Source organism: Sarcophilus harrisii, chromosome 5, assembly GCF_902635505.1.
Source record: "Sarcophilus harrisii chromosome 5, mSarHar1.11, whole genome shotgun sequence".
Lineage (NCBI taxonomy): Eukaryota > Metazoa > Chordata > Mammalia > Dasyuromorphia > Dasyuridae > Sarcophilus > Sarcophilus harrisii.
Genome location: NC_045430.1, coordinates 106,588,441 through 106,598,520, shown reverse-complemented (window position 1 = coordinate 106,598,520; position 10,080 = coordinate 106,588,441).

Genomic DNA, 10,080 nt, shown 5'->3' with positions numbered 1-10,080 from the left:
AAGCGCCCACCCCCATCTCTCCCACCTCGTGGCTGGTCTCCAGAGCCGGCTGAAGCTGCAAAGAGCCGGCGTGGTGTCGTGCTTCGGGCAGCGGGCGTCGAGGCGGTAACACCTCATCTCCCGGCTTGCCTCGCGTGAGACCCCGAGCGGTCGGCGGGCATTTGTAAGGGCTGAGGAAGCCCTCGATGAGGACGTCTCTGCGCAAACTGCGCCAACGCCATATAAGCAGTAACGTAGCCAGAGGCGAGGCAGACAGGATGAACTGGGGGTCACCTCCGGGGACTGTTGTTGTTCATTACGGAAATGTCATCAGGGAGGGATTTTAAGTGATGGAGGGCTGTACAAAGTCACCAGCGTCACTCCCCTCCCCCCCTCCCCCCACCATCCGGGTTCAGAAAATTCCATAAGAATTTTCTATAGAGACGGCCCTCTCTTTGGGGGTGGTTAACCAATCACAGCGTTAAGGAGGAATCGGAAAAAAACTCGCTGGAGATGGATTTGTGGGGAACCAGGAAAGCCGGGAGGTGGAGATGAGGATGGAGAGAGTTACGTGTGCGGGTTTGGGAGTGATGGGTACAGCAAAAATGCCAGAAAGGTAGGGGACTGAGTGTCTCCTTCAAGCAACAACCAGGGGGTCGGTGTTACTGAATTAAAGAATATTTATTTTTTTTTATTCGGGGGGGAAGGGAATGTAAGAAACAGGCAAATGGATCAGTCCCTGTTCCTCAGCTCATTTGTAAAATGAGGTACATTCTCAACACTCCCTTACCCCCGTCTGATACTTGGGAAACTTTAGACCATGAACCATTCCTAAATTATATTCGAAGGTTTTCCTGGGTATTCTACTACAGAGCAAGAGAGAGAAAAAAAAAAAAAAACAATTTTCCTACTTGAAATTAAGCAGCCCCGCAGCTAAGCAATGACCAATGGATAACGAGATAAAGTAGAAATGGGTTCATGATTTAGACATAAACCGTGATACTATAAATAAATTAGGAGAACAAGGGATAGTCTACCTCAAATCGGTAGAAAAGAGGAATTTATGGCCAAAGAAGAACTAGAGAACATGATAAAATGCAAAGTGGATAATTTTGATTACATTAAATTAAAAAAAGATTTTATAAAAACAAAACTAGTGCAGCCAAGATTAGAAGGGAAGCAAAAAGCTGGGAAACAAATTTTTACATTCTTTCCGATAAAGGCCTCATTTCTAGAATATATAGAGAACTGATTCAAATTTATAAGAACACGAGCCATTTCCCAGTTGATAAATGGTCAAAGGATATGAACAGACAATTTTCAGATGAAGAAATTAAAGCCATTTTTAATTATATGAAAAAGTGATCTAAAATCATTATTGATTAGAGAAATGCAAATGGACAACTCTGATGTACCACTTTATACCTCTCAGATTGGCTAAGATGACAGGAAAAGATAATGATAAGTGTTGAAGGGGATGTGGGAAAAATTGGACAGTAATTCATTGTTGGTAGTTTTGAACTGATGCAACCATTCTGGAGAGAAAATTGAGATGTGCTCAAAGGGCTTATAAAACTGCATACCCTTTGATCCTACAGTCGGTTTATTGGGCCTGTACCCCAAAGAGATCATAAAGGAGGGAAAGGAACTCACATGTGTAAAAATATTTGTGGCAGCCCTTTTTGTAGTGGCTAGAAACTAGAAACTGAGTGGATGCCCATCAGTTGTGGAATAGTTGAATAAGTTATGATACATGAATGTAATAGAATATTATGATTCTATAACAAACAACCAGCAAGCTGATTTCAGAAAAGCCTGGAAAGACTTAAATGATGCTAAGTGAAGTGAGTAGAACCAAGAGAACATTATACTTAGCCACAAGATTATGTGATGATTGTCTTGGACTCTTTAACAATGAGGTATTTCAAAGCAATTCCAATAGACTTGTGATTAAAAGAAGCATCCTCATTCAGAGAGAACAATAGAGACGGAATATGGATCAAAGCATAGTATTTTCATTTTTTGGTTGTTGTTTGCTTGTTTTTTTTTCTTTCTCATGTTTTCTTTTTTCCTTTTTGATCTGATTTTTCTTGAGCAGCATGACAAATATGGAAATATGTTTAGAAGAATTGCACATCTTTTAACATATAGAATTGCTTGCTTTTTAGAGAAGAGGGAAAAGAAGAAGAAAAATTTGGAACACAAAGTTTTGCAAAGGTGAATATTGAAAACTATCTTTGCATGTATTTGGAAAAATAAAAGGCTATTATAGAAAATAAACCAAAAAGAAATTAGGCTAACCTTAGTATGAATCTCAACTATGAGTTCAAAGGAGGAATAGTCACTTATCTGGGATCCAAGCTCCCTGGGCCTTGTGGGATATTGTGTATTGGTGTAATTCAGAGCAACCAGGCTTCATTGTGTTCATTATGATTTATATAAGTGTTCATTATGATTTATATAAGTGCTTATTGTATATATTTTTTCTTTTGATAGTTTGAATGAGAATTATCTGTAGAATCACCTCACCTCTTCATTTTGCTTTACTTACATAGTAAGAAAAATATATATTTTACCCTAGTTCACCTAAAATGAGATTTTCTATGAACTTTCAAGTAGAAATGTAAGCTATTTTTTGTCCAATAAACTGTAGAATTAAAAAAAAATTTTTTTGAATTCTCTCCATCTACTGTTCCCTTATCTAGGCCCACTGAGAACCAAGAAAGACAAAACACATAAATATGTATAATCATGCAAAACAAATTCATTCATGATGAGTTCTTTGGAATTGTAGTTGGTTGATATTGATCAGAAAACTTTCAAAGCCCATATTCTTTATGATATTATTGTCATAATAAAAATTGTTCTCCTGGTTCAGCGCACTCCATTTTGCTTCAGTTCATATAAGTCTTCCCAGGTTCCTCTGAAACTGTCCCCTTCCACATTTATTTATTATGGCATGAGTATTTCATCACATTTATAAACATCAATTTGTTTAGGCATTCTCCAATTAATAGGCATCCCTTCAGTATCCAATTCTTTGCTTCTACAAAAAATCTTCTGTAAATATTTTTGTACATAAAGGTTTTCTTTTTCTCTCTTTTACGTTTCCAGGGTTTAGACCTAGCAGTGGTATTGCTGAGTCACAGGCTATGTACAGTTTTAACTCTCTTGGGCATAGCTCCAAATTGCTTTCCAGAATGGTTGAACCAACAGTGTACTTGTGTACAGTGTACCTATTTTTCCACAGCAACTCCAGCATTTTACAATGTATTAATGACACCATTTCAAATCACATAAGGCTTTCATGCTAGGAGTTTTAACCCAAGTTCCTGCCAAAGCTAATAGTTGTCATCACAGCTTGTAGGGCAGAAGGAGAAACAGTCTGTTCTCAGTCTGATGGTAAGAATTTCAGAGGACAGGTGAGGGGGAAAGGAAAAGGTGCCTAATTTTTTTGACATGGGTAGACAACTCTAAAGAGGAATGGGGAAATATAGCCATAATTTCCCTTTTCTTTCCTCTTGACTGAAATTTATTCTGCATGATTTGAAGTCTGTGCTCTCCCCCAGAATGAGGCCTTTGTTAACATATACCCACTGGATTATTAGTAGATATCCTTTCCCTTGGTATATAACTAAATTTAGACGATAGAAAGGAAAACTGTTATAAATTAGAATTGACTCATTCTTTTCCTTTTCCCATAAACTACCTGATTTCCCCCCAGATACATAGAAGTATGTAACTAATGGCCTAGCTTATGAGACTCCAGTCCTTAGAGCATTCCTACTGTACTGTGCTTGCTGCCAACTCAAATGGGGTTTAGTGAGCTTTCTTCTGGAAATGTTAATGGAAGTCTCTGACTGTCCATAATTAAATGTGCAGTTATATAACTATTTCCTGTTGATTTAAGGTGTGGATGAAAAGTATTTTAATTGGCTTCTAAGTTGGAATTGAGTGTGCATTCTAAAGACAAAAGCAAATGAAGACCTATTTTTATGTCAGTTTTTTGAGTAAGGAGGAAGAATTACTCTGGGTTCCTGGATGGGGCAAGCTTCTTTAACCTATTCTTTCTCTCAGTTTTCATGTAGCCATAAATACATGGAGCTGCTGTTATTTTCTTCTCTAATGCATTTCTTTCTTTCTTTTTTTCCCCCAATCTTAAATAAATGATTATCTAAAGAGCAGACCAAATTATGCTACTGTAGGCTTCAAAATGTTGGATGTAATATTGCAAGTCCAGCAATGCAGATTGTCATAGGTGCACTAACCAAGTCTGGTGAGTCAACACAATCATGAGGATTATCTGTTTGATCCAGCAAAGAATTATGGAGGAAGTAGACTGAGTTTGGGTTAAACATCTTTCCAGAAAAAGTTGTAAAGGTTAAAGGTATAGAGATACTGGGAAATGTAAACAGAAATAGATCCTCAGGCTAGAAAGGAACAACCTTTTGATTTCTATCTTGGAGATTTGCATTGTCTTAGAGATTTCCTAGCAAGATGTCTCATAAGACTAACTACAGAAAAAACCTCCAACTGAAGGTTGATTTTTGATAACTCCTAAAACCCCAAGCTTAGCACAATCTTCCCCCAAATCACTTGCCATTTTATCCGTATTTCTCAACTTTCCACATTTGGAAAGTGATTGAACAGCCTCATCTGATCGATTGTTTTTGCTATGTGTAATGTCAACCCTAAAACTGTATCTATATATAAGTATGTTGTATATACTTCTAAAATATATCATATATTTGTGTGTATGTATTTATCTGTATATCTCCAGGCTCAGGTAAATTATTGACACTCAGATGACACCATAGTCACTCAAGGCCATAAAAATGCCTGGTCTATTTAGTACCAGATTTTGAACTGTATTAAAACCAGTAAGCATCCAAACAATAGAATGAGTGTTCTCATTGGAACAGTGGAATAGATTAGGTACACATTATACAAAAGTAAATAATCCTAGTAATCTAGTATTTGATAAATCCCAAGATCCATGATTTGGGGATAAGAACTCATCATCTTAAGAAAAATTGCTGGTAAAACTGGAAAGCAGTTTGGAAGAAATGAAGCATACACGAGTATTTATATCATATATCAAGATATGATCAAAATAGATAAATGACTTAGACATAAAGAATGATATTGATGAGGGATAGATATGGGGTACCTAAATGAAATTAGGGTTTAGTTGAGGTCTAGTGGCAGGTTCAGGGTACAGGGAGTCAAATAGAGCTCCCCTGCAACCCCATTGGATTCAGAGCAAGGATATGTTATGCTAAAGTTCCCTTTTAATGGGGTGACCAGTTCCTCCAATTGTCCTGTTTCGTCATTCTGCCTTAGGTTATAACCGTCCTTGAGATAAAGGTTTTATAGACATTCCTTAATGTTTGACAAGATAAAGGTTTATCCATTTTAGATGTCATTAGAATATCAGTAACCTCCCTCTTTATCTAGGTGGTTATCCCCACCTAGTACCTCCATTATGTCATTGTTCTTGTTATTCTATAAAAAGCTTGCTGCCCTGATACTCTGGGCTAGACTCTTTGAGATGATAGTCTTGTCTAGCCCTGGGATCAACATGGATCCATTGGTCCCAGTATTTCTCTCCATTTAATAAATTATTGAATTGGTCTCTAATCTCTGTCTTGATCAGTTTCTTTGGCATTACAGATACGGTGTTAAATGAAGTCTAGTAGTGGCACAAGTCCCCAATAAAAGCATTTATTGGCCTGAAAAGCTAGATTGATAAAAAAGGTTTATTGTGGGGTTTAGAAGTAAGGCTAAAGTATAGTTAAGGAAATAGGCAAAGGTAGAGATAAGAAGGGCACTGGACAGAGGGTCCAATGGACAGAAAGTCCTGACATGTCAGGCGTAAGGCTACCATGTTTGGGACTTCTGCAAAGAGGGGGTCCCAGCGTGATCCTTTTATAATGAGAGATTTAGCTAGAGAGGCCTGTGGGTATAGCTCCAAAGTTGGCTCAGATCTGGGTGGGGGTGGGACAGGTCCAGATCTTCTATTGGAATCCAGAGGGACCAGGATTTGTGAATCAAAAGGTAATTTCATTAACTAGGAGGGGTTGGGAATCAGAAAGAAAGGAATCTTAAAGGGACCACATCCACATCAATATTAAAAGTAAATTAGGAAAGCAGGGAAAAATATACCTGTCAAATCTATGGAAAATGGGACCAAAAAGGAGATAGAGGATCAAGGGAAGTAAAATGGGTTATTTTGATTATGTGAAATTTAAAAAGTTTTGCACAGACAAAACTAATGGAGCAAAAGTAGAAAGAAAAAAAGAAATGGGAAGTTTTTTTTACAGCAATTTTCTCTGATAAATGGTTTATTTCTCAAATATGTAGGGAACTGAGCCAGACTTTTAAAAAATAAAAATCATTCCCTAGTGGATAAATGGTCAAAGGAAATGAACAGTATGTAATTGGGGTAGAACCTGAGAAAGGGGCAACTAGATGTTGCAGTGTATAGAACACTGGCCCTGGAGTCAGGAGAACTTAAGTTCAGATCTGACCTCAGGCACCCAACACTTCTAGCTTTGTGATTCTGGGCAAGTCACTTAACTCCAATTGCCTTGCAAAAACAAAAAACAAACAAATAAAAAAGAAAAACCTGGGAAGATTTATATGAACTGATGCAAAGTAAAGTGAACAGAACAAGGAGAACAATATAAATATTAAAAGAAATGTGGTTGAGCTTATATCCCAAAGAAATATTAAAGAAGGGAAAGGGACCTGTATGTGCCAAAATGTTTGTGGCAGCCCTGTTTGTAGTGGCTAGAAACTGGAAAATGGATGAATGCCCATCAATTAGAGAATGATTGGGTAAATTGTGGTATATGAATGTTACGTAATATTATTGTTCTGTAAGAAATGACCAGCAGAATGAATATAGAGAGGCTTGGAGAGACTTACATGAACTGATGCTAAGTGAAATGAGCAGAACCAGGATATCATTATATATTTCAACAACGATACCATATGAGGATGTATTCTGATGGAAGTGGATTTCTTCGACAAAGAGATCTAATTCAGTTCCAGTTGATCAATGATGGACAGAAGCAGCTACATCCAAAGAAAGAACACTGGAAATGAGTGTAAACTGTTTGCATTTTTGTTTTTCTTCCTGGATTATTTTTACCTTCTGAATCCAGTTCTTCCTGTGCAATAAGAGAACTGTTCAGTTCTGCACACATATATTGTATCTAGGATATACTACAACATATGTAACATGTATAAGACTGGTTGCCATCTAGGAGAGGTATGGAGGGAGGGAAGGGAAAAGTTGGAACAGAAGTCAGTGCAAGGGATAATGTAAAAAAAATTACCTAGGCATATGTTCTGTCAATAAAAAGTTACAATAAAAAAAAAAAAGGAATAGCAAGTTGTATAAGTAAGAAAAAAAAAAAAGCAATGTTGTAAGGATGATCAATTGTGAAAAACTTAGTTACTCGGATCAAGACAATGATCCAAGATAATTCCAAAGGATATATGGTGAACATGGGGCATATCAAGTCACAGATAAGTGGTGCTTTTGGAGAGGATGGACACTGACAAGAGAACTGGCTTGACTTTTTATTAGCAGGTTTATACTGGACAGTGTTTGGACAGTGGAAAGCTAAGGTGAAAGGAAGAATCCTAATGAGCAGTCCTATAAACTGTTCTCTGTTTCCAATGTGCTCGCAGTATTTATAAGTTATTGAATTTTATTGTAAATCATTCTGTCTTTTATATGCAGGACTGTCTGAGGTTTCACAGGCACGCAACAATGAGGTCTGCATACCTTGGTATGCAGCCTTCTCTTCTCTTCCACACTTTTCTTTGGGACCTTCTAAAACCTGAGCTAGTTCTGGCAGTGCATGCATCAGCCTCACCATGTATGTGGTCATCTCTGGAAAACATACTGCCAAAGGGAGTGAACTTATCCATAGCATTCAACATTTCTTCATTTGCTACAACCTATGACTCCTCATACAGACAGTATGGTGTTGACTGGTGGAAAGCATGTGTTTTCTTCGTGTTAATTGTTAGCTTATAATTAGCACAAGTAGCAGAGAATCAATATATACTGCATTGACTGCAAAATCATGTGTGAACAAGAAATCATGCACCAGCTCTCCCTCCACTTTAGTCCTGGCTACATTGTAGCCTTTTCAAGTTAAAAAATTTACCATCAGTGTGACCCATCAGCTGACCTTGATGCTGTTTTCTTCCTTATTGCAGGAATCTGACAACATTGTTGAAAACATGGCAAAAAGCATGGCAGCAACCATATAGCCTCGCTTTAGTCCATTGGTGCCTGGGAAAGCACAAAAGCATCACCCATTTTCCAGAACCTGGGCAAGCAGGCCATCATGAAGTTGATATGCAATACTGACATTTTAACATAATTTCCCACAAGCCCTCACAACTGGTAGTATGAGAGACCTTGGTCAGATTGATGAATGCTAAGTACAGACCTATGTTCTTTCTGCTCCTGGCCTTTCTCCTGCAGTGGTCGGTCAGCAAACACTGTATTAATTGTTCCTTGGCCCTTTCTGAAGCCACATAAAGGACCAGCCTATAATGAGGATTCACACAAGAATCTTGCCAGCAATGACTAAGAGATCCCCTGTGCTTGTCATAGGAAAATTTCAGTTAGCTTTTTTATGAGCAGTAGACCTCTTGTCTTGTAAATCTCAGCTGGAATAGAATCAGTATCAGGTGTTTTGCCACACAAGAGGAACCCAATAGCATTCAAAACCTCTTCTTCAGTTGGAAATTTAGGTAGAGAAGGTTGACTTCAACCTGAGATATCAATGCTATCTTCAGCATTGATTGGTAATGTCTGTTGAAAACACTGCAAGTTTTCAGATCATATCTCCAGGATCATGTCCTTATCGCTAATCAGTATGACTCTGAACTGTTCAGCACTGAGTAGTTCAGATACACGATAGGTCTTTGGCCCATAAGTAGCCTTCAGAGCAGCATAAAAGTGCTTTGTGTTGTTGCTATCAGTATGAAAATGAATTTTATCTATCTTCCAGACGAGCCAAGAATCTTACTTCTCTCTAAGCTGCCTGTACTTTTGATGCAACTAAACACTGCCTTCTTAGAAAGGGATAAACTATCCTGCTGGTAATCCCAATGGAGTTCTTGTTTTTCATTTAACAGCTTCTGAATTTTCCTATCATTTTCATCAACCCAGTTTTGATATTTGCAACTGTTCTGGCCCAGAAAATAAACTAGTGCTGTATACCAGATATCTGAAAAATGTCCTCTCCTTTTTTACTTCACTATTACCAACAATGTGCTGGCTCAGCTTCTCCTCCAAGTGAGTAACAAGCTGTTCTCACTCCCAAAAAGCTTTCTAATCTGTTGGTAGTCATCTCGCCTTGGAGTTTGTGCTTTGTTGAATGTGAATATTTAATTTGGAGAGGATAAGTCTATGATCAGTCCAGCACTCTGTACCACATATTGCCTTCATCACCTTCACATCCTATCTATTTCTTCTCCTTATACTGACATAGTCTATTAAATGTTAATGTTTGTATTTTGGTAAAAGAAGAAAATTAGTAATGAAAAAAGGTCATGAGATGTACTAGTAGTGAGTGACCATTACTGTTGCTGTTTCCAACTCCATTCCTCTCAAGTATTCTCTGCCAAATCTGTTCTTACTCTTGCATTAAAGTCATCCAGAACTATAAATGTGTCCTTTTCCAGCATATTGATGATGATGATTGATGATGATCTCCAGGTCTTCATAAAAATTTTTCTTTATCTCATCAGGGTTCACCTTGATAGGAGCATAAGCACTGATGATGGTGATGCTTTCCTGAAAGTGGTAATCATATTTTCATGAATCTTTCATTCACTTCTTTTGGGAGGCATACCAGTTTGTTGACTAGATTAGCTTGGATTGTAAAATTGATGCCAGATTTGCAGTACTCCCCTTTACTGCAGCCACTCCAGAAAACTATCCAGCTCTGATTGGCAAAGAGCCTTTATTTGCCAGTCTTGTTTCACTCAGAATAGCTATTTGGATAAAATATTTGCTGAGTTATCTCATAACAAGAGTTGTTTGCCTGTCAGGCTTCCTGGATTTTG